The following is a 24696-nucleotide window of genomic DNA, read 5'->3' on the forward strand; positions in this document are numbered from 1 at the left end:
AGGGACACCTTCCACCCTTCCACTAGACCATGTTGCTCAGATCCTGATCTTTAAAGAGCAACGCAAAAGCAAATGTGTATTACAGATTGCTTTGTAGTGGGAGAGATAGCCAAGTTACCTTTTCAAATGCAAACTTGGGTCAAAGTTGGATGCAGCCAATGACAGCCTCCTCCCTTTCAGCTCTGGAAGTAAGGGCTCCGCAGCAACTCAGTAGTGATAGGTGGTTTGGTCTCCCCTATTTTTCCCCATTTCAGAACTTCCCCTATCAACCTGTTCATAGGCAGATGACCTTTCTGTGTTGCTTCACACACACAGCATTAGTGATTTAGACCAAGTGTGCAATTAGTTATGTAACAGGCTCTAGGTAGCCTTGCCTGAGCACCATCAGACACACATTTGTCCAGTCAAGACAAGCCAATACTCAGTGCTGGATTCAACACCTGAGGGTGGTGAGTTTTTCTTACAGACTTAATTCAATTTCTACAGGTATGTGGACCTTTTCCATCAACTTAAATGGGATTTTAATCAAGCCTTAAATAGGTGGGAAAACGTCATCTTCTGTGAAAACATGTGCCTTAACACCCAGGTCATGCAAATATTTCCATACAAAGATGTGCTTCAGACATGTAAACTCTGTCCATTGCAGTTATTTCAGTAGGCAGTTCCAGATCTTGTCACATAAACATGCAGGACTGGGGCTCTTGCTTGTATACCTGCTATTAATTGATATTTTTCACAGATTTAATGAGCCATTTTCAAATATTGAAATAATAAACAAATTGTGCATTGGATTTTCTTTCAGTTTGGAAATGAAGCAAATTGTGCTTTTTTTGTTTTTTTTCAACACTAACTGGGAATTAAAACTGAACTGTCCCTAAGCATACAAATATTTTAAAAAAATAAAAGAAAAAATAATTCCTGAAGGAAATACATCCTTCTGCAGTTGTCAGCAGATACATTAGGTTTTCTGTGGCAGCAGAAGGATCATCTATCCCCATAAGTTGAAATTCCATTGTCTTATCCTTTTCCTTCTTTTGACAGGATCTTTTCCTATTGAAACAATTGGAAAATTTTCCTTTTACTTTCCTGAGCTCTGTATCTGTCAGCATTGTCCCCCTGTGACTGTGAGGATAGTTTGAAGTCTGTCAAAGTGATATACTGCAGGTTGAATTGAGAAAGATGCCATATGTTATTTGGGTAGAGTAGCTTATTGTCTTACAATAGTTTAAAAGAGTTATGATGGGGTTTTCCCCTGATGTTAGTTAAAGAAGAAACAGTGTTTGTTAGAGACAAGCCTTTGCCAACATACACTTTCTAAACTATATAAAGGTCACATGGTTTTATCTTATTCCCATTGAACATATTTTTTCAAAACCAAGACAAGAGCATCCTGACAGTGGAGTACATAACTCAGAGTAATTGTCCTAGTGCCCTTTGTGTCTTGGTGCACTCCTCAACAAGCATTGACAGATGTTGCAAGCAGTTGTCATGAAGATAAGAAAGGGGGACTGGTTCAACAACTTGAGAGTAAATCTCATGTATTTTCACTACATAAATAATCAGAGGCAAACACCATACACAGCTTCTCTTACATATTTTCAAAGTGAAATCACTGAAGGATTGCCACAGTTACATAGCTAAAGGTTTATCTTCCGACTCAATAGATAATATACATGAAAAGTCCAGCAACTAGGCTTACAAATTACAGAGTATTATTATATTGGTGGTGATAAATCCCTAGTAACTTCAGTTTAGGACAGCCCCCTGGGGACTGTAGAGACATCAGGCTCCTCTGTACATAGATGGCAGATGGAGAAAGAGACCCTTGGGTTTCGTTAATACTTGCTGATATAATTGATTTGCACCATTGGAGCTTTTAGGTTATTTATTTCATTTCACACAAACTTGAGCTGAAATATGCAAATCCCTTCCATAGTACAGACATGATCTTCTGTCAGTGAGTCTGCTTTTCTGTTTATCTGCTCTTTCTCTGCATTACATGAAGGATAGACAAAGTGAATATCCCCTTAATATGATAGGCATATAAAATCAAAGTGTTAATGAGACTTGTTCTCTTTTGTGAGCAGTGGCAAAGAAGGCTAGTAATTTTGGATTATTTAGCATTTCATGGGTGGCAGTCTTCTGTTGCTATGAAATTATTCAAGGTACCCAGAACTATGACTGTGAAGAGCTTCTGCTGACAGGGTAATAAAATAGTAGATTGAGTTCAGAGTCAGTAAATGCAAAATAACATATAATAAGAGGAGAAAAAAAAACTAAAGATTTCTGTACTGGGAAGTGCCTGCATGGAGTTCTTTTCTACACTTTTATATAAAAGCTATCTTAGGCCATCAGTGAAAAAGGCATTTGGGAATTACTGGGAGATAAATTAAAAGCAGAGAGGAGTTATATTGCATTATACTGCAATATAAATCCCAGCTCTAGAAAGACTTTGATAGAACTAGAAAGAAAGTATACCTAGGGAGCAGGGATGGTCAAAAGCATGGGAGGTTTCTGTACAACTTTAGACTGGGTAGACTATGAGGACTTTTCTACGTGGAAAAGGGGCAATGGAGAGGGTACATTAGATCAAACATAATACATGGAAGAAGAAGGAGCAATGTCCATTCCCTCCATCCAATTGTACAAGAAATAAAGGTCGGCAAATGAAAACAGCAGTTTTCCAGTTTGCTAGGGCAACTTTGCCCTTAACAAAAGCAGAGAAATATTTGATACTTTTTTCCCTGACAGGACTGATTTAGCAAAACATCATGGCTTTATTGTCTCAATTATTGCCAAATCTGACTCAGATCTGTGGAGATAAATGCTGTTGGAAAGAAGTGCAAAGATATAATACCTATATAGATTTATAAAGCTGAAAAAAGAAAATGTGAAGCTTACCAAATAACTTAGCAGTTTGAGCATTCCTTTGCTGTAGGCAAGACATGTTGATCATCCTGTGTGGTGTAAGGCTCATAGGCAGCAATTCCCTCTATACCCTGCAGCTGGCAAAGAGAAGGGGAGTTTGTGACAATAGTGACAATGACCATGATACACAAATAAAGATGTTTTAAGGCAGCTGCATCACTCTTTCAGCTCTAGACCTTTCTTTTTTGTTCTTTTTCTGTTTGTTTGTTTTTTTTTTTTTCAAGTTTAGGGAAAGATGGAAGCCCTTCTCCTCCTATTATTAAGATCAGTTGCAGAAGAACTATGTTATTTTTATTATATACATATGCTTTTAGACTTAAAATGATAGATGCTCCTGTATCAAGGCCAAAGCTATCTAGTTTTATTTCTCAAGGACTCTCAGACAGCAGCAAAGCCTTCTGCCTTCCTTGTGCATGCCAGCAGGCAAGTGTCGATGAGCCCAGTACAGTGGGAAACCCATGAGCCAAACCATCTGCAAACAGTGGCATCACAAATATTTGTTTGCAAGGCCTTCTCTGGGGGCCCAACAATCAGTTAGCCTTGCAGTCTCAAGCAACAAGGATAAGTCAAAAAAAACTCATGACCTGCTCATTTATTTAGTAAAAATAGTATTCAAGTTCCTGGTTTTATGATTACACTGAAATTTAGAAATAAACATCTAGGGAAGTGTCACAAAAGGAGAGTCTTGACACCACAGGAGCATATGCCTTGGATTGCGTTATTTTCGTTTGATGTTGCAAAGAGTTCTAGAGAATATGTGGGAACACAATCTGTGCAAGATTTTTGCATTAGTTAAACCTGACTCCAGAGCTACCTAAGTCATTCTAAAACAAAAGGTGTTTTAATCATTTAATTCCTGTTGAGTTGGTGAGTGGTGAGGCAGTGGAATAGGCTGTCCAAGGAAGTTGCGGATGCCCCATCCCTGGCAGTGTTCAAGGCCAGTTTGGATGGGGATTTGAGCAACCTGGTCTACTGGAAGGTGTCCCTGCCCATGGCAGGGGGTTGGAACCAGATGATCTTAAGATCCTTTCCAACTCAAATCAGTCTATGATTTTATGAGTTTCAAGGTCTCCCTAAAATCCTTATACAATGAAGTTGAAAGAGCAGAAGGAAAAATATTTTATTCTTCCAGTAAAGGAACTAGAGGTTTATTAAATTCAGAAAGAAATACATGGTAATTCTGAATATAAATTACATATTTTCAGAACATTTCCTATGTTAGATTAGTCCTTTTTTAAGGCAGAAGGGAGAGTTTGGTTTCCTTGGGTTCCTCCTTTGGAAGGGGTTTCTGCCAAGTCAGATTTGCAAAGGCACACAACAGGGCTATTGCACCTTTTCTTATAAATCATGCTAAGTTCATATCAGGCAAATGTACAAATCTACTGCTTGGCATTGTACCCTGTACTTTGAGTTAGCCACGTGCCATGGGTGTGTTCAAGTGAAAAATACTGTGTTGATTTTGGACACTTTATGCTTATATAGATTCATTTGGCCTGTGTGGGCCGGAAGAGAAAGCAATGACCTGCATAGCCAAGCATGAATCTCAGTTAAAACATTTACACAGCTGAGACCAGGAATCTCTCCTGTGCATAGAAAAAACAGTTGAAGCTGTAAAATCCTTTCCAACATATCGCTGCCTGAAAGAGCAGTGTGAGGGAAGGCTGGTCTGGAGATTACATTTGGATGGAACAGAGAGATGTTTCCATTCCCATCACTGGCTGGTGCAGAGCTCTGGTTTTTCTTCTTCCCTTTCATTGAAGTTGCCATCTATTGAAGCTGGGCAAATATAATAATAAAATATTCTGAGTAAAACACTAAGTTTTAAATTTCATACAGTGATAGAATTGCTTTTGTAATTAACAGCTTATCCCTCCTTTTTTGTCAGAAGAGTTTGTGTACATGTTTGTGATTATGTATACATGCATGTACACACATATATGCACAGATACCCACGTACTATGGTGACAAGTATTAGACTAGGACACTTTAGCCTTTCCCCTAGAAATTAACCCAAAGGAGGAAAAATCCCCTTGACAGACAGTTCCTGTGCATCACACAGCATTCAGGGAGCCTGACACATCTTCAAAAACTGAGGTGGCAACCTAAAAGCTAGCACTGTGACCAGGGCCTCAATACTCCCTGCGGTGCCCTTAGAGAGGCTGCAGGAGATTTTAAGAGAGCTCTTACTCTTGGTGGATTTGGATTTTGTGGAAACAAAGGCAGTTGAAAACTTTAGGTCTTTTATTTTGTGGAAGGGCAGCACCTTTTGTGTGGAAGGTAAATAAAGCCCTGTCACTCATTCTCTCGGCAGCCATCCTTTGAAGGGATGTGACAGCTCATAGAAATAACCCCGCAAAGAAAGGCCTGGGACAGGACGATCAGAGTGTCTTCTCAAAACTAAACCAGTGAGGGATTGCAGGGCACCACTTTAGCAGTCACTTGAGACTGAGAGTGGCCCAGTAGAATAGCCCTACCTTGCTTCCACCCTTGGATCCCCACCATATCCTTTGTTGTGGCATCATTAAATCACACAGCTGCAGAACCTCATTGATCTGTCTGGTCATTTCTGCATTACCTCTGTGTGTTGTAGGGTTCCATTTCATCCAGAGTAAAGAGTATGTAACAGGAAGTAGTGGAGGAGAGCAGGTTCACTCCTGTCACAGGAGGAGCAATGTGAATTTAGATCAAATCAAGCCCTGTGTGAAATCACACTCATGAGCAGAAGGAACCCAAGCAGAAGCTTGGCCAAGAACACGGCAGTAAAACCTCTAGACTTACAGCTAGCGACAATGCATTTTAATGCTAAAACACTCACTCTTATCTCCTGGATCTGACTTTTCTTTTATGCTGAAGTAAAGACTGTGCAAAGTAGCTGAATATACAACTACTCCTCCCTTAAATATTCTATCCCTACCATCATGCTAAACACTGAAACAGCACCAATTCAAAGTGCCAGCTATGAAGTCACTAATGCAACCTTCTGAAATAAATCTTGGTGCTGTCTGGAGATCTCCCATCCAAGTATTAATGAGGCCCAGCCTTCCTTAGCTTGTGAGCTTCTACAGCACGGCTGTTGCAAGCCAACCAAAATGTTATCTTAAACATACTTTGAACTAGGGTAACTTACTGCCCTCCTGTCTGTTCACTGTAGTTCAGTGTGTTGCATTACTTCAGATGTCACCAGTTTCTGCTCCAACTATAAAAAAGTGCTCTTCTTCAGCTCTTCCTTCACTAATATAAATCCGCAGTGCAATGTACACACACACAAGAAAGAGGTAAAGAGGGAAATAGGCAAAAATAGGGGTTGGAGGGAGGGAGGGAGGGAGGGAAGGAAGGGAAGGAAGGGAAGGAAGGGAAGGAAGAAGGGAAGGAAGGGGAGGAAGGGAAGGAAGGAAGGGAAGGAAGGGGAGGAAGGGAAGGAAGGGAAAGAAGAAGGGAGGGAAGGAAGGAAGAAGGGAAGGAAGAAGGGAAGGAAGGGAAGGAAGGGAAGGAAGGGAATGAAGAAGGGAGGGAAGGAAGGGAAGGAAGGCTGCACAAGCTTCTACCTGTGAGAGATGGAGACAAGGAAAAAAGCAGGGAGACAAGGAAAAAAAGCAGGGAGACAAGGAGAAATAGCAGAGACAAGGAAAAGAAGAAAATACCTCTTAGACAATAGTCATGTGGCTTCATAAACTACTGAAAGTCTTGTTGTACACTGTGTTGAGGGGATTGGCCAGGAGAGCCAGTACAGAATATGTTAAAGTACATTGTGTGATTCTCTTACCTCAAATAAAAGTATTTTGCAAATCCTGTTGAAATGCATAAAGCTAAACTTACATAACTGTTCTCAAAATATTGCACATAAGAATTTAGTTACTGCCATGTTTTCAAAATGAAAAGTAATACTGTATTATTTTTCTAGCAAATTCACATTAGATAGTGGCATTGTGGAAAGAGTCAGTGCCATGCATCTTAAACAGCTGTCATGAAGGATCGTGTGTATAGCAGTGAGGAGTGGGGAAATGGAATGTCTGTCATGAGGCATTGCATAATTTTATTTGGATTTTCTAACAGCTAGCATGTGTTACTGACAATACAAATTAAATGTTCACTGATGAAAAGGAAGGCAGTAAGAGAAATACAGATTTAGTAGAACATCAGATTTTGTTATTTTGAATAACAGTTATAACAGGAAAGTCAAAGGGACTTCACAAAGGAAAACTGACCTTCAGTCTTTCCTAGAAACATATACCAGAAAAAACACCTAGATATGACCTCTGTATATCAACTTATATTAGTCAAGATACATTCAATTACAAATTCTATATGTACATCAGGCCTTGCAGTTTATCTAATAAGCCCTGCTATCTACACGATAAGCACAGATAATTGCACCTTGCAAGAAATTTGTCATTAATATAGGGTGACATTGCTATAGTTGCAAAGTATACAAAATATGCTTAGGATAATTAGAGCAAACACATGAATATCTGCAGTATCTCTGATACTGCTCAGATTCTTCCCATCTGCAGTGGACATCGTGTCAATGATAGACTCAGAGTCAGTATGGGCTATACTGTCCCATTTGACACTTTTCTGCCTACCTGGGGAGCTCCTAATAAGGAAGAAATAGGGTGGCCGATGAGTCAGCTATGCTGCTATTGTGGCTGGTAGGATCAAAGGAACAGATCAGCTCCAGGAAGTTCACACACTGCGTATGACACAACACAACGCAAAGGCTCTTCAACTTAATATAATGAACCACTAAAAATATACTAGTGTTTTAACAACTCCAGAAAATAGCTAGCATACACAAATCTAAAAATATGGGTCCTATTCTCTCCCCACAGGATACCAATAACGTCAGTGGGAGCCCACTTTAAGATAGTGGGAAGTCTATGGTAGTTACTCACATCCTGCATGAGTCCATGTCTCCTTGAAATCCGCAGCCATTCCTTTAGGACTGCTACTTGTTGTTATTTACTAGGCTGTGACATTCAAATTGTTTATGCATTCCCATTCTCTCCTAACTCATGCTTTTCCTTAAGAGAAATAATCTGAAGGCGGTTTAAGCTTGTGTTAAAGTAAACTTAAAGTTTGTGACCCCATGGAAATAAAACCCTAGGAGTGATGACCTTTCTAAATTCTCCCCAGTGCCCTTTTATCTCAAGGCAGTGCTATTATTTAACATGCGTCCAAGACTGGTTTTCACTGCGTTTTCTTTGTTTAGGGGTGTTTTCCTTTTTTCCTTGAGGGGACTCATGCGCTTGGTCCTGAAACAGCTGACTTCTAAAGGAATTTGGATTTGAGCTGGCATATTTTGTCTTCTCTCTTTTAACAAATTATCAATGTTAAGTACAGCTGTTTATAGAATAGTGCCTTATTTGCTTCTGTGTGCGTGTACTGCCTCTTATATTTCCCATGTTCAGACACAGTATTTTTTTTTCCACCGTTGTGCTTTCTGCAATCCCAGATGGCAAAACTAGTCGCTATTCTCAATGTTGAAAACGTGCTAGTTTGCTGTCTAGGTAAGAAGCAGTACACCAGAAGCTGGAAAATTAAATCACAAAAGTATAGCCCCCATTTGGCATGACAAAAACTTATAGCAACCATAAGAGAACCGTTATAGCAACATGTAAAAGGTACCATGCCATAGTACCATTGCTCCTGTTCAGAAATAAATACCCTGTCTTTGCTTCACTCTAAGGGAGCACTAATATGCAGAGGTTATTCTGTTGACTTCAGCAAAGTCACTTCTGGCTATCACTAAAATACACCAGGCCGCATTTAGGACTTAACTGAACAGCGAGAAGCTAGTCAGTTAATGGCACTCCATTTCATTAAAGAAAAACTGCCCTTATAAATCATTTGCATGGACTTAGTCTCCTACTGTTTTATGTTTCTTTGGTGCTGTCCATTTCTAGGCAATCTACATTGCCACACAGTTGCATAACCTTAAATTTGGGGGATATTATTCTTTTCCATTAACTTTGGGGCAGTTCTTGCCGTGCAGTATTTTTCATGCAACTGTTGCTGAAGTCAGTAAGGTTACATTGCTCCACAAAATGAGACAGGATCTCATTTATCAAATTGCCAAGATACCAGCAGTAGCCTTAAAACTACAGTGCTTTTATTATACCTCGTCAGTACGTCTGCTGGCTTAATCTGGATATTTTAACTATTATGCCAGCAGAATTTGTCTTGGACAAGTCACATATTGCCAGGACTTTCTGTTTCAGATAAGGTTTAGTAGGTAATAAGCCTTCTCTCAGTGTTTTCTATTGGTCTGAAATGATAAACAGTGAGTAAAAAATTGTATAATGCTGACAAAATTCTGGGTAACCATGAATGAAGCTTTGTTCCCACTGCTCTTCTCTCTTTGTTTTTATGGCAAACTAAAATAAACACCTGAGAGCTAGTCTCCCCATGTGGATGTGTTTCAGGTAGCTGACTTACAATGAAATAAATGCCACAAATACCAGGTCTGCTACTCACCAACTCGCAATATGACTGTGTCCTTCATCAGAGCAGCCTTATGCTCAATTAAAACTTGTAATTAAAACTGGTCACAACAGAGAAAGTATTATATGCCATCATAGCCCCTGAGGACAGGTAAACTCATTGAGACATGGCTTGCAATGAGGTACAAGGGAAAGGACAGTGGGACAGATTAATGTCAGCGTGGCAAGGAAAGGATACCAGCCTCAGAAGGCTATGTCAGGTTTTGCTCATTTGCTGTGTATCCTGTGTTCTTCTGCCACTATCAGATGGATACTGCCAGGTTCCTATGCTTCAGAGCTCTTCCCCAGCTTATCAAACCTTTCGGCAAAATTCAGACTACATCTCTCCTCTGCCCTTCAACCACTGATGTAACACTGGATCACTTTTTTCTTTTGTTTTAATCTTTATTTTTGTGAAGAATTATTTGTTTTCCAGAAACACTCATCTTCTTGATCAGTTTTATCACAAGCACAGCGGAATGTGTATAAATATAGAAGCCTGTTTATTTCAAGATATTTTTTCCACTCTGCGTCCGGTCAATGGTTTAGTTTAGAATTTAGAGAGTTGAATGAAAACAGGGCTGAGGCAATGGATGAGCTATAAACGGTGGGGAAGAACAGTCTTCCCATTATTCGGATTGTCTGCTTTCTTTACGTAAATCAATAGCTATGCTCCAAACAATAAAAAAGTCGTGAGTGTTTAGTATCCAGTGGATTATTTTTTAAATACCTAATTTGAAAGTCATCACCTCCTTATTTTTTAAAGAATTTCATGTCTTATAGGGCTTTCCACGGTCACCCAAAGATTGAATTTGGCATTTTCAAATGTATGTGCTATGATTTTTCTTAAGTGATTGTTGTCTCAAGCTCACATGGACACTTGAAGAAACCAGCAATAACTTTGGGCTCAAAGTGCCTTAACTGTACCTGTTCATCCTTGGGAACAGAATTTGAGTTTAAAGAGAAAGAAAAGAATTTACCATATAAAAGATGATCTATATATAAGGTGTGTGAAGATGATCTATTCCATATCTTTGTGGTGTTCTGAGCAAAATTGCATAGACTTCACAACTTCAGATTAAATGGAAAAAGTCAGTGAAAAGAAAGGAAAAGTCATAAGAGATTTAGATATGCCTTAGCTCTTTCTTTAGCAGCTACTCTTAGGTACAGAATCAAAGGAATGAAGAACAGGAGCGGAGGCCTTTAATACCACCTGAAACATTGTGTGGATATCAGGATCACACATAATGGATTTGAGAATGACTTCAGCTTTCATCCTCAGTCTGCTCTGCATGGCATCTCCATGTAGAGACAAATCCTTGTGTTTTAGGCTTGTTTGGGCAGAGCTCCCTTTTATATTGTTTTAGACCTTGATCAAGGAGCTTTAGGGTCTCCATGCAAATATTTTCTGTCCAAAGAAGTTTTCAATCTGAGAAACTTCCAAGTGCTTCCTCCAGATTTCTAGATTTACTACTCAGGCAACTGTAGACTAAGCCTCCAGGTTCTGCCATCTCAGTCATCAGATTGCTTCTATCATCCCCAGATTCATCAATAGCTAAAAAAGCCTTTCTGAAAGCATGAGTACAATATGCAGGTCTGATGCCCACCCATTTCAGGAGACTGAAGAATTAGAGAAGGCCCAGCAAAGACACCAACAATGAGCAAAGGTCTATCCGGTTCCACCACACAAGCATCATAAATTTAAAAGACGTGACTGAGGGGAGATATGGGAGAAGTCTCAAAATTCAGGAGAGACAGCAGTTAACCATTAGTGACTAAGTTTTACAACACAAGCAATGGGGCACAAAAAATTACTTTAGCAGGTTAGGGTGCAGGGAGAAAGCTCTGTGTTTTATTGGGCATCATATAGTAACTTTATAAAGCTCATTTCCATGGGACAGTGACAAGAGTGATACTGAAATAGGTTCAAAGAATTCATGCCGGAAAGCTCTATCGGTAGGACATGACTGTCAATATTGAACATCCAGCTCAGGAAGTCCCTGAAAAGCAGATTACCCAAAATGGAAGGCCAAATAAGGAAATGAATAATGTTGCACATCCTCAGTTTTATACTCTCCCATAAACATCTGCTTCTGGCCACTGCTGGAAACAGAAGACGTGCTACATAGCCATTTGATCTTCTGGTACTTCATTCCACCTCCTCTTCCTTTTCTTGAGGTATATTCTCCATCTTTAAAAGGATCATCTTTGAAACTTGTAAAAGGCAAAAGGCCTGTGATGCATTTTTCTTTTCTTAAAAGCAACATAAATGCTGTATAGATCTGGTTAAATTAAGACACACTTCTTAGTCACACTCTGCTGCTCTTTCCTCATTTTTGGCTAGTGTTTCTTGTGTATTATACCAGTGTCTTCTCAAGATTTCAGGTCACCTCAGATTTACGTGGTTTCCATTGTCTACCTTTGAATCTTGCAATGAGATTCTTGCATCTTTAGCATGATCTTCCTCTAAAGGTGTATATCCCTTTCCTCTTCCATCCTCCCTAAGACTTCAGTCTCTGCAGAGAGAGACAGCACCTCCTTCTGAGGTTTTAATGCTGACTCAAACACCTGGCTCTTCTTCTCCCTCCTGGGAAGTATCCACTTCCTTGAGCCCTTCTTCTCTGCAAAGACGTTTCAGAAAAATAGGTCTAACCAGGGAGCAATTGCTCCTTTGTTCTTCCTGAGCCTTGTACAACCCACACACAAGCAACCAAGTCTGTTCCTGGGCAGAGGCATTAGCGGCATTCACTCCTCCCTTAACTTACAGAATGTCAGCTTAGAGCTTAGTAAAACATTGTCGTAACACTTAAAGATAAAAGCAGTTCTGAAAAGCAAATGAGAATATGTATTTTCCCCATACAAAATTTATAACACAATCTTCATCACACAAACCTAAACCTTGTCTACATTTGCAGCAGCAATATGTTGCTTTTGAACCAAAGCAGTTGCTGTGGGGCCTGATCCAACACCCACATAAGTCAGTGGGAGCTTTTAAATTCACTTCAGTGGGTGTGAAGCCTCAGTACTTGGTTATCTCGTGGACATTTACATAAAAATGATGCTTTAGGTTTTGATATAAAACTGAGCAATGTCAGAGACAGATTGATTCCTGAACAAGGGCCCTCAGTGCTACTGTATTGAAAATAGTAAGTACAATATATTGCAGATCTGTTTGTTATTCTTAGTGTAAAAATAGATCAGTCCAGCCAATGGGATTAACCTCTCAATTATTTCTTGGCTGGTTTCTTTATTGCTGTTGTTGTTTTTAAATAGTTTTCCTGTTCTGTTGTTACAGATGAATTCTGGTAAATATTTATTCTTACACTTGCTGTAAGCATATTCCTTTCCTGGTGGGGCACTGCACAGCTCCAGATGTGCAGAACTGAACCTTTTCAAAAACAAAGGGGGCCCCGAGTGTAGCCACACAACAGAGAAGGGGCAAAAGTCTTGTTGCATCTTTAAGAAGTTGCTGTGTGTGGCTTTGCTGAATGCAGCAATCTCAGATCTTAAGGATGTTTGACTTGGCCGCAGCTGAAAAGAGTTAGGACGAAGAATTACAGACAGGAAAAGGGTAAAATCTTGCCTCTAGAAAAATCTTGATTAAGTTTGAGTGCGCTTTTCCTACTAAGATCAGACTCTTTGAGCTGAAACTGCCACAATTGAGACCCAGGCCTGTTGTTTGGAGGGGTGGTGGGACTGTGCCATGAGCATTGTCTGTGTGGGAGCTCTCCCAGCCCTTGGTCCCTGACACCAGGACAATCCCCTGCATTGAGCAGAAGGGGCCCAGGGCGCAGGGCAGGAACTGTGAGTATCCTGGGACAGCAACAGCCCTGGGCTGGTGGAGCCCACCCCCTGCATGAAGTGACTTGTGTGGTTAGCCTGGCCATCAGATCTGATGCCTCAGACTGCTTCACCCTTCCACCTCTTCGCATCTATTTATGTTCTTCTGAGGGCTTGCTTTCTTTCCTGCTTATTAGAGCTCTTTAGCAGTCCTGCTTCTGGCACTGAGGTGGGGTTTCACTTCTCCTGCAGAGTTTGCTGGCTGTAGGAAAGGCAACTAAAAGAGCAAGAGCTATGTTACCCAAGCAAGTCATCCTGCACAATATCCAGCCGTAAGCTGTTGACACAGCATGTGAACAAGTGCAGTATCACTGGGGTACCCACAACTTCATTTTCAGCAGCTCACCTGGCCTCCCCTATCTTGACAATGTGCCTGATTTTCTCAAAGGGAAAGGGACCAGTGTCCCATGGGAGAAATGTGTGTTGAGTTGCATGCACTCAACCATGAGAGGATTCAGGCTGAAACTGTGTTTAGCTCACCAAAGAAGATAAATTCTTCCTTTTGGGGTTTTCTTCTTTTGACAAATAGTGGCATATTGACCATTTTGAGGCTAGAACAGGCTTCCAGGGCCTTTTGGGTGCCTTGAACAGGTAGAATTTGCGTAGCAACAAATCAGGGCTCCTAGCAGCTTATGGAGGTCAGGCCTAAGATATAGCCTGACTGAGTAGAACTGGCCTCACTCCATTGGTCTGATCAACATGAAGGTCTTAGTCCTTCCTGAGTGTCCCCTGCAAAACACAGGGACCTAAGGAAGCAACCCAGAGAATGTATGTAAAGAAGCATTTGGTCTTGGATGGGGCTTTGAACAACTTGGTTCTAGTGGAAGGTGTCCCTGCCCATGGCAGGGGTTTTGTAACCAGATGATCCGTAAGGTCCCTTCCAACCCAAACCATTCTGTGATTAAATGATTCTATGGCTGAGCACATTAATGATAAAGAAAAAAACCAAACCAAACAAACAAAACAAAACAAACAAACAAACAAACAACAAACTCTGCCTTCATTATTAATACACGTGACTTGGCTACAGAAACCTAATGGTTTTTTGCCTAAGAAGTGGAGCAAGGTCAGTGCCTTCTCTCAGTGGTATTTCTTCATGTTTACTGGTGCCTTGTAAAACCACAAAAGCCAGGTGGAGTTACCCCAACACTTGGCAAATGTTATACAACTGTTTGTTCCATGAACAAAGTGGCTGACAGATGACCTTCTAAACATACCTAAGTTACTGTTTCCTATTGCACATACACATTGAAGCAGGAAACAGACTTCCAGAACATGAAAGCAAGATTTGTTTGCTTATCTTATTATATTCTAATGTAATTTGAGGTAAACAAAAGACAACTACAGGCTTTTGTTATGTACAGCCATTATAGAGCAGGATTGCACTTCATGATTAGACATAACTCTTATTGGCTTGCAAATTATTAACGTAATTCCAGAAATGGTACTTAATTCAGGAAATACTTTTCCTAACAGCCTGTCCTAAGGACAGCTTTGTTCAGACCTATGTTGCATAATGGGATAAGAAGAGATACACGGATAACACTCACCTGGTATTGGGCTGCTGCCTGTCAGTTCCGCACAAATTTTCTGCATATCTCTTAGCTGGGGGTTTTGGAACTGATCTGACAATATAAATAGTTGTATTTTACGATATGCAGTGAAATTAGGGTTCAGTGCAAAGCATGTGGGAGTCAGTCTACAACACTGGATTTATCCTATGTATCTAACACTTTTTAGTGAACCTAGCAATGAAATACTGTGATACTCACTGAATAACTGTGGGGTTTAGGAGCAGAAGAATTACACCTTGTCAGGCTGGACTGTTTTAAGATATTTTGCTTGCAGATATTGAGAGTTAATCTTTCATGTATTCTTCATGGGTCAACTAGAGCTTAGTTTCTGCTGAGACGGAGAGAAATGAGTGGTAAGTGGAGGGGGAAAAAAAGCTGAATGAATATTTGATTTTTTTAAATGTGAGAAAATTCAGATTAATCAGAGAAGATCTGCAGGGGAAAGATTAAATTCTGCCAGCTCCAGTCTTAGAAATAATCCCCTGTAAATGTACCAAACTAGTCGCATGAGCCAAATTTTACTTTCAGACTCTTTCCTCAGGTGTGTTCACACCCTTCCAGTCTGTTTCTTTCTAAATATTATTTCCACTAAAAAGACTAAAACACTTTTGGCTTTTCTGATTACACATACGTGATGGTGTGGTGCATTTTGATGATGTTTTTTTCAATATTCATGACAGACAGTCCCACCCTTTAGGCTGTAGCTCGCTTTGATTTCAGGTGAGATTTTTGCCTAATGATCAGGCCTTGGGGTGTTTGGCTCATCAGTTGTAATGTAATCAGCCAAGAAAATTTGAATTGATAAACAGCAGGAATCATAGCACAGACTGCTGGCATAGCAAATACATTTCATGGTTTATGTGTAAGAAAAGTCAGCACCTCAGAAATAATAAAAATTAAAAAAAAACCCTAAAAATTAAAAATTAAAAATGAAGATGAAAAAGGCAGTTATGTGTGCTACTGTGTCATCCAGTTACAATTAAAGACTCAAGGAGGGATTCAGACAGTGTTGTCAAATTTCAAACCATCCATCAACTGTTTCAAGTTGCAAAAGTTGTTGAGAGAAAGTAAATTCTCAACATTCTAAGGGCCTGAGTCCTCAAAGACTTTGTGTCCATGCAGGAAGTACTACAGACCTAGCACAGAACTTTGAAATCTGTGCCTGGATATATGCATCCCAAGATCTGAGGCCATGTGAAGGCACCCCACTGATGCCAATCAGATGCCACTTAGACTTAAGAATAGGCCAGTAGGGAGACCACTGTTGCAGTGGTTCACAGGTAACAGACCACTTATGATACTCAAAGTGGTAGACTGGATGATCCAAACCTAACCCACAGAACTATATGAAACAGCTATGTAGTATTTCCAAGTTTTGATGAGGACCATGGTTTGAAATAATTTTGTTTGATACCATTAACTCACCAAAGTAGCTGAAGTCCCCTGCCTCTGAAGGCCAAAGCATCCCCTGACTGAATTTCTAGACTTAACTAGTGTGAGCCAGTGAACTTCATCCCAGTACGTACACTGAATCTCTTAAGTTTGAGGAAGGATTGTCAGTGGACTATTTTTGGATGGCTTCTAAATTTAAGTCAAAGACTTAGAGGAGAAGTCTTCCCAGGGAACAGCAACAAGTAATCTTAATGAAGCCAGTTGGCATAACATATAGTTTTGCTTCTTCTATAGAAATTTTACACAGCATCAGAAAGTGGTTCTCACTTTTGTAATGAAATGTTTTCTGTCCAGATGCTGGACAAAAAGCATCCAGTCTCTGAGGCTTTAGCCACCAAAGCTCCTAGGGTTTCTTTAGAGCATTTTCATTTTCTAAACAGCATAAATGATGTCACTTATCAATTGCCAAACCTATTTCATAATTTCAGTAACCTCTAGGGGACTGATTAAATCTGAAATACTTTGGCCTATTTTAAAGGAAGTCTAATCATGTTTTTAAGTCAGCCTTGGAACACATGATTCTTTATTAACCTAATAAGCCTCCATTATCCCATTCCCAAAGTTCTATTCAAGCCCTGTATTTAGTGTAAAGTACCGTGCACTGGTTAATTAGAGCATATTATCTTGGATGAAAATGCTGAATCTTATTCTGCAGAGTCAGTGCTTGGAGAATTTGTTAATACGCTGCGTGTACCCAGATTGCTTCTTATCTGAGCCTTGGCATGTGTTAGCAGCGCAATTACCTACTTGCAATTGCTGCCTGCTTCTTGGCAAAGGGAAATGTTGAACAGAGGCTTATTTCACTAAAGATAGAAAGTGACTCATTTTGATTACTCAATCATGTCCTCTCCTACTTATGCATGCACAATGGGAAAGTCTGATGGTACCAGAGAAAAGATAAGCAGGATGTGCTCGAGTCACTTCTCTTATTCACCATTGAGTTGTAGCAAAACTAAAAAGCCAATAATTATAATTAATAAGAGCAAGTAATGGCATTTCACCTTTTCACATTTAGAAGGCGAATCCGAATTTAAAGGGAAATAACATGTTAAATATGGCAAGAAGTAAAGGATGTAGATAATTCGATTTCATTTTTGCTTACCACAGTTTCCAGTCAGCTTGGCTTTCTGGTCTTTGTCTTTCTGTTAGTGTTGAAAAAAGGAGAAGTGTTTCTGTCCAAACAGAATCCTGCTTTAAATTAGTGTAAAACACTTTACATTAAAAGTGTGCTTATAAAATACACTCTTCCTAATCTGGTCTAGGGATATTGAATAGACAGTATACATCAGTTAACATTTGTGGAGTTTTCTACTGACTTGATAGCCCTCATCTCATATTTAAATGACCTAGGCTTCTGTCTATTGAGACTCACAAACTTTCAAAACTATCCCTTATAGATATATCCCATTATTTTTAAAGATTTTTCCTGAAACTGCTCACCAACTATGGTCCATTTTCCTACCGAAATAAAAGTATTATTGAATTCAGAATTTGCAGTGGTAAATACTATACCCTAAAAGGTCAGAAGTAAACTCTTTACATCTGCTGTAATCTATTCTGATTGATGGTCTGTTCATTGAAAGAGTTATGCATTATCAATGTTAATTAATGTAGTAATGCTCCGTTAATCTAATGCAACCTTATTTCAAAGATTGGGAAACTATTTCCATTAAGTGTTTCATTTCATCCGCATAAGGTTTAGACTAATGTTGTTATTTGATGCATGCATATTTGTGGTCATACATCTGACAAACTTCTGACAACGTCACATGAACACGGCAGCAACTTTTAAAATGAGCATTGAGACAATGAATATTGTGCCCTCCTGTCACACAGCATACACAGTGGACATTTTAATCTGGAAAAGAGAATAATAAATCTCTATGCCTTTTGTGATTTTAAAATAAAATAGCCTATTTCAGCTCTCATGATACCAGTAGCAGTACATCAAGTAAAACAATAAATAGTAAGTAAAAACTAAGAACTATCTGAAATGAAATTATGTCAACCCTGTGTTACTGGAAAAGCCCCTTAAGATAGTGACTACACTGATGATACATACTTCTTGACCTTTCACCAATGCACTGCGCCTATTCCAAAACGTTCTACGGTGAAGTTCGTGCCTCCCACAGCTGAGACCACTTTCCTTACTGTCTGAGTCCCAGCTTCCAAGTCATGTAATGGCTCTTTTGTCCCTGCCCCTTGCAAAAACTGTATGCTCTCTCTCCTCACCCTTGCCTTGCCTGAAACTTCCCACTCTAGACAGTGTTTGAAATGAGGAATGAGACTGATTGACAGGACATAGAGCAGTTTCCAGACTAGGGAGTGTGAATGAGGCTTGGAGCGAGGACAGAGTTTTGAAGCCAAGTCCACTATGAGCACTTAGTGTGACAGTCAGGCTGTGGTGATGAAGGCTGAGGATCTGTGCCTGTAACATTTAAGCAGTAGACATTTTCTAACGCAGTTTACTTTAGCCACAGTTCATCAGAGCATGTCAAAAAACAGCGCAGCCCACATAGTGAAGGGGACTGTAACTCCCAGTTGAGAGGCAGTGCTGGGGGGCAGGAGGCAGAAATCCTCCTGGAAGATCATCTGCCACCACCACAGCACATGGGCTGAAAAGACTGGTCACAAAGAACAACTTCAGACATTTTCTGGTAAAAAACTAATAATCAGGAAACCTTGATATTTTCTTATTTCAATTGAAAATATTCTTCATTTTGGGAACAAAAATTGTTGACCAGCAATTTGCCCACACTGTTGCATTTTTCATTAAACAAAATCTCTGACCACTGTTTTGATGAGACAGTAAATTTGCACAGCTTTAAATTTCCTTTTGGTATTCTATCTAAAAGCTGGTGCTCAGTGGAAAAGTGTAACGGTTCTCCGCAAATGAGAATATTACAACATCTTCAATAAAAAAGATGAATAAAATTCTGCCCAAATGGATATATTTGAACCTTTCAGAATGAAAACAACTTCAAGAATTCTATTTCTTTTTCCACCAAATGATTTCTCCATTTTTCAGCCGTCTCTAATTATAACAATAACTTGCAGGTGTTTCCTGTTAAGTTGGTAATAACTGTGTCCTGGGATAATAAAACTCTTGGGTTTGGCCCATTTATCATATTTAAATTATAACTTAAAGGTGCATCCTGTTTACAAGGTAATAATTATATATGGGACTAAACAAACTCCTCTGGAGCCTCTCCAGTCTATTGTGTTACGTCAGACTGGAGCATGGGCTTGAAGAAACCTTAGATGGATAATTCCATAGGTAGCAAAACTTGACTTTCCCCTCTGCACAAAAAATGCAGGAAAAAAAAAAGAGTTGCTATTTTGCCTATATTAGGAAATTAGCTTTGAAAAACTAAATAGCCTCCAAAATGAGTGATCAAATAATCTTAAAGCCTTTGCTGATGGCCAGACAACTCAGTCAAAACACACCCATCCAAATTCTTTAGGGTGGACGTCAGCAGATGTAAATGCGCAGGCGCACGTTTGTCTTCTGTGTCCTTCCAGCAGGTCTCATGCCCCTCTTTGACTGTGGTACCCCAGCAGTGTGATAGCCCTGTTCCAAGGACACTGAATCCAACCTCCTACATTCTTCCTTGCTGGGGTTTTAAAATATGCCCTTTTCTGTCAGAAGTAAAAACCCTGACGGTTTACAAAATGACAAACCTGGGGAGGAGGTCAGCTATTGGCCTTTCAAGTCCTTTGCTAGACACTTGCATTGCAGTGAGATTTGTTTTGTTATGCAGAGCTTTCTTTCCACCTTGCCCCAGTCCCCCGCAATGACACAGGTCCAAATTTCCAGCTCCTTCCCCAGCACCAGCTCCCTTTGGCTGTCTGGAGCTTTCCACCTCAGTTGCTTAACAGCCTGCAGAACCTTGTGCAGTGGGACAACAGTCATTTCTTTGTCGAGGTCAGGATTTAGGGGGCTGGGGAAGGAATTTGGCTTGTCCTGTGTACATAGGAAAGTAACAACTTCAGCGTGAAGCACAGAAAGAGATACTAGCATTCAAAAAACCCACCAAGAAAATAAACTCCAGAAGTGACCAGTGCATTTGCTTGCATTGCAGCTTTGCTTCAGTGTTTCACTGTTATTTCTTAAGAGCAAAAGAAGCCCCAAACATTTTTTTTCTCTTTTTTTTTTTTTTTTTTGCTACATACTGCACAGTATGAGTAATTCAAGAAGAGAATAAAGGCCGGCATTGTATAGCACACTTTCTCATGCGCACACAAACCTCCTTCCAGCTTACTGAAGGAATCAAAGGGTGGAGGGAGTGTCTCCAGCTTTTCATGTAAATGACGTCTTTTTTTCTCTGGTTTTAATGCCACCATCAACTCAGTGTGATGAAGCATTGATGAATAATGAGCCCATGACACATCGTACTTTTAGAACAGCTCATATATTTGGCATACGCCAGGCCCCATTTGTGTCAATTTTTCTTCCCCCCCCCCCCCACTCAGGCACAGATTTGTAAACATTTTTACCATAACTAAGAAACGCAGTTTTATTTTCACTCCTTGGGGAAGCCACACTCAACATCCATGCAGCTTACACCAGTTGCCCTCTCTCTTTAGCATGCTGTAAGGCAGCGAGGTTAGCTCTCACCATTTGAGCAGGAGCTTGCAAAAGTGGGGCTGATGCATTCGCTCTTACCTCACCTCAACAAGCATGTAACTATTATCTTCCCTGAAATAGAGTCATGGTGGCACTAAGCAGAGAAATCAAGACATCCTTGTGAAAAAATAAAAAATGCAGCCTCTTATTTATCAAACTACTTGTAGAAAGTTGGGATTGTAACTTGCATTTTATTGAGAAGAATGCCCATTTTCAGTACAGTGTTGCTCTGGATTTCTTGGTAACAACTGAACCTATAATTTCTGGGTTTAAAACTGCCTTGGAAAGATGCAGTATATAAATCATAAGTCATCTGACTGCCAGTGGGACAGGGAACTATATTGTCATAAGGGAAATTAAAAGGCCTGCTTGTGCTTGTCCTGCAGCAAAGGTCTTTCCATCCACAAGTGCCAGTCCTACCCCGGCAGCAAGGTCTGTCATTTAAGGTGATTTCAGCTCTCCTTAACAAAAGGGATGATCAGAGATGATATACTGGAGACCTTGGGCTTAGCTTCTGGTCTGGCTTCCTAAGGATTTGTCTTCAGCTGGTGCTACAGGTTTTACCGGGTCATCCCAAACAGGGAAGCAGAAGAAAACTTAAGAGTGATAGAGGCAGCAGCAAGATATTTTCCCAGGGAAGTGGGAGGCTGGACACAGCAGCAAAAAAGACCATCATGTAGATAAAAAAGCCTGTTTTCTTATTCTTCAGTCTAAGAGCACCAGCAGCATAAAGTTTTGTCCTATAAAAATCATTTGTAGTGTCTGGCCCAGTGTACAAACTTTCATTTCTCATTTGCCTTTATCACTTTGCCTATGATGAGATATGGGCCAATAATTTTTCTTAAAACTTTTTCCACTAAATGCTCATAAGTTTTCAAATGTGAAAAAGGACTTTTTCCTATTCTCCAGAAAGGTCCTTAATTTTTATAATTGAGGCTTTCAAAGCAGCATAAAGGAACGGTGCATAAAGAAACAATTTGAATCTTCGTTGCTTTGAAAAAACATGTAAAAGCAGCAGCTTAAAATCAGAGCTCTTTTTCTCCAGGGTTGCGAAGAACCCTATAATGCTTTCCACAAGGCTATTTAAGCTGAAAGAGGTGACATCAGATATCCAGGCTGTCAAGAAGATCATAAGGAAACCTGGATATTGCTGACAAACCCTGGGCATTCCCTTCATTTCCAAAGTTAGCAACCCCCATTTAGGACCACAGATGACACTAGCACAAACAAATTCCTTTTCTCAACTACATTGCACTTATTTCCCTGGGTGACAATCTTGGTGGGAAAGCTAAGCTTCAGCTACGCAGCACAGGTTTCGCAGCACTCATGATGGGAGGCAATCGGGGGTTCTGGGCCATGTGCAATTCAGAAACCAGGGTGAATCAACCCACTTTATCTCCTAAAAAAAAATATAAATAAATAAAAAAGCCATTACCAGCAATTTCTCATAAGAAAGCTCCAGAATCTTTGAAATGAGCCAGTTTCTGACATTAGAACTGTCTTCTTTCTCCTCTTTTTCTTCAGTCAGGTTACACCAAGGATTTGAAATAAGGAACTAAATGAGTTTCTTGAAATGGACTTTTCCTGCAAAAATCTAGGACTGCTAAAGTACCCACATTGATTGAAATGCATTATTCCGGGAATTCATTTCTTCTGGCAGAAATAACAGTTCCTATAATTTTTATCAGTCTTTTCACATCAATAATTTACATGTAAAATCTTATATAAAGCTAAGGTTGTGTCTGAGGCTAATTATTTGCTTCTAGAAACAGATGATGCTAAAAGCATGCTGATAATCTGCTTCTAATCTCTCTGTACCAACCTCCTTTGGCCCCATACAAATCTTCTGGTCAATGATAAATTTGGCAGCTTTGGTTTCAGTATTGGCTCAAACTCAGCTGATCTGAATGCTCTTTTTAAAACAAAAACAAAAACAGAAACAACTCCTCCTTTACAAAATACATGGTCACTATTCACTCCAGGCTGCAACTGGCTAGGGTGAAAAAGGGTTAAATCCCAGTTTTGTACAACTGCATTGAGCGCTGCCATTTTATTTGCCTCCTTGGTTTTATGTCAGCCACATGTCCATGCTGAAACTACAATACAGTCAGTGTCTGGAACTCTGACAAAGATTAGGCTTTCATCCCTGTTATTTGTGTTTCTTCTCAGAGCTTTTAGTGATTTTTAGCAGAGAAAAGTAACAGTCATTGCTTGGGAATGCTTCAGAATGACACAGCACTTACCATCATGCAGCCTTTTGAGGGTTATTTTGGGATCCAGGTTCTGGCTGTTAATCCACAAGCACCCGTGTCTGTTCAGGCAGGTTTGCAGTGACTGGCACACGAAATGCAATCATTTGTAATAATAATGAGCAAAATTCACCCAGAGACTGTGGCTTAATACATTCAAAGAAGCAGCAATCAAGTAGAAGAAACATTAATTCCATCACATGTGGCAGAGCATACAAGATTTCAGCTGAGCATGGTGACAGGATGGCAACACCATTCCATGTCACCTGCAAAGCTCTGCCAGAGGAGTTACCTTTATTAACTACAGACCTTAAGCTTTGTCTGGATCTGAATCCAGACTGCAGCAGTTACCTCTCCACCTTTTTTCTGAAAACCTTTTTTGCAGTGAGCTCCTTCCAGAGCTCTCTTCAAGTCTTACAGAGCATGCAGAGAGATTTACGTCTCTTTTGCTCCACCCCGCAGCACTTCTTGTCCTAAACAGCTTAAATAAGGGGAACCTTGAACTTCTTTTTCACATGTGATCTGTTAGCACTGGATATTGAAGTAACAGTTTTTCCATCTTTGCCTATCCTTTTCTTTAGTCTTTAGCCATCATCCTTTCCTAGACATGTTTTTTTGGTTTATAAAAGTGTTTATTAAAAATCACTGGTTGCTAGTGGCTACCTAACATTACACACAGCATCACACACAACTTTTCCTCATATTAACAGTTTGACAAGGAAACACATCAAACAGTTGATAAATGGTCATTTTATAGGGTTGACAGAAGTAGCCTCAGAACTTACCGTTAGGTCGTTGATTTACAACGTAAACTTAAAATTTTCCCAGATTAAGGAATTCACACACTTAGTGAACTTGCCATTGTCATTTGCATAAAGATTTGAAGATGAATTAGTAACTGTCTAAATCAAAAAGTCCACTAAAGCCAGTAAAGGCTGTAAAGAATCACAGACAATAAGGATAAAAAAAGAGTCCTGACAGCCAAGATATTATTATCCTCTTTTTTCATAAAACAATTCAATCAACTCTTTCATTTGTGCTCCACAGCATACAAACAAACATACCATGACACATTTTTATGTCTTTGCGAAAACAGTTGAACAGAATAACATTGAATCATCAGTATCAATCAGTCCATTAATTTCAACTGAGTTATGAAAGTAATTAATTTTGTACTCAAACACTTAGTAATCTGAGACTGCAAAACAGTGCCCTGTTACTAAATCACAGCTGCAGAGAGAGGGACTGGGCTTATGATGGGCAAAGTAAGAATTAGCAACTTTCAACAGTCCAACGCATTATGAACTTACTTGGATTTAATGTACTAACGCTGCCTCTACACAAGCCATAAAGTACTCCGACAGCAATTATATATGCAACTCAGACAAGATTATCAGGCAGCCACCAGCACAGGAGAGCAAGTGGTACTTAACCCACAGGAGGTACAGTTAACCCCCTCCTGCTCCCCCCATGCCTGATTCCAGTTTTTCTTTCCAGAAATCTTGCTCAGCTGAACAAAGGCAATCTTGGCCATTTGTGCAGGATAA

At 39.8% G+C, this 24696-nt stretch overlaps 1 protein-coding gene and 1 long non-coding RNA gene across 3 annotated transcripts in view; one reads left to right on the forward strand and one right to left on the reverse strand.

The window, feature by feature from the left end:
- LOC133214875 (potassium voltage-gated channel subfamily KQT member 1-like) overlaps positions 1-24696 on the forward strand; it is a 486013-nt gene that overhangs the window by 402160 nt on the left and 59157 nt on the right. The gene's annotated exons all lie outside the window — the stretch shown is intronic.
- LOC133214017 (uncharacterized) overlaps positions 4097-24696 on the reverse strand; it is a 28224-nt gene continuing 7624 nt past the window's right edge. The window contains exons 2-3 of the long non-coding RNA XR_009725960.1: positions 5504-5582; positions 4097-4704 (exon numbers count right to left, since the gene is read on the reverse strand). This is a non-coding gene — a long non-coding RNA (uncharacterized LOC133214017). The remainder of the gene's footprint in view (positions 4705-5503; positions 5583-24696) is intronic.

This window comes from Neopsephotus bourkii, unplaced genomic scaffold (assembly GCF_033783945.1).
Source record: "Neopsephotus bourkii isolate Nb327-2 ecotype Australia unplaced genomic scaffold, CSIRO-AGI_Nbou_v1 NB_107, whole genome shotgun sequence".
NCBI lineage: Eukaryota > Metazoa > Chordata > Aves > Psittaciformes > Psittacidae > Neopsephotus > Neopsephotus bourkii.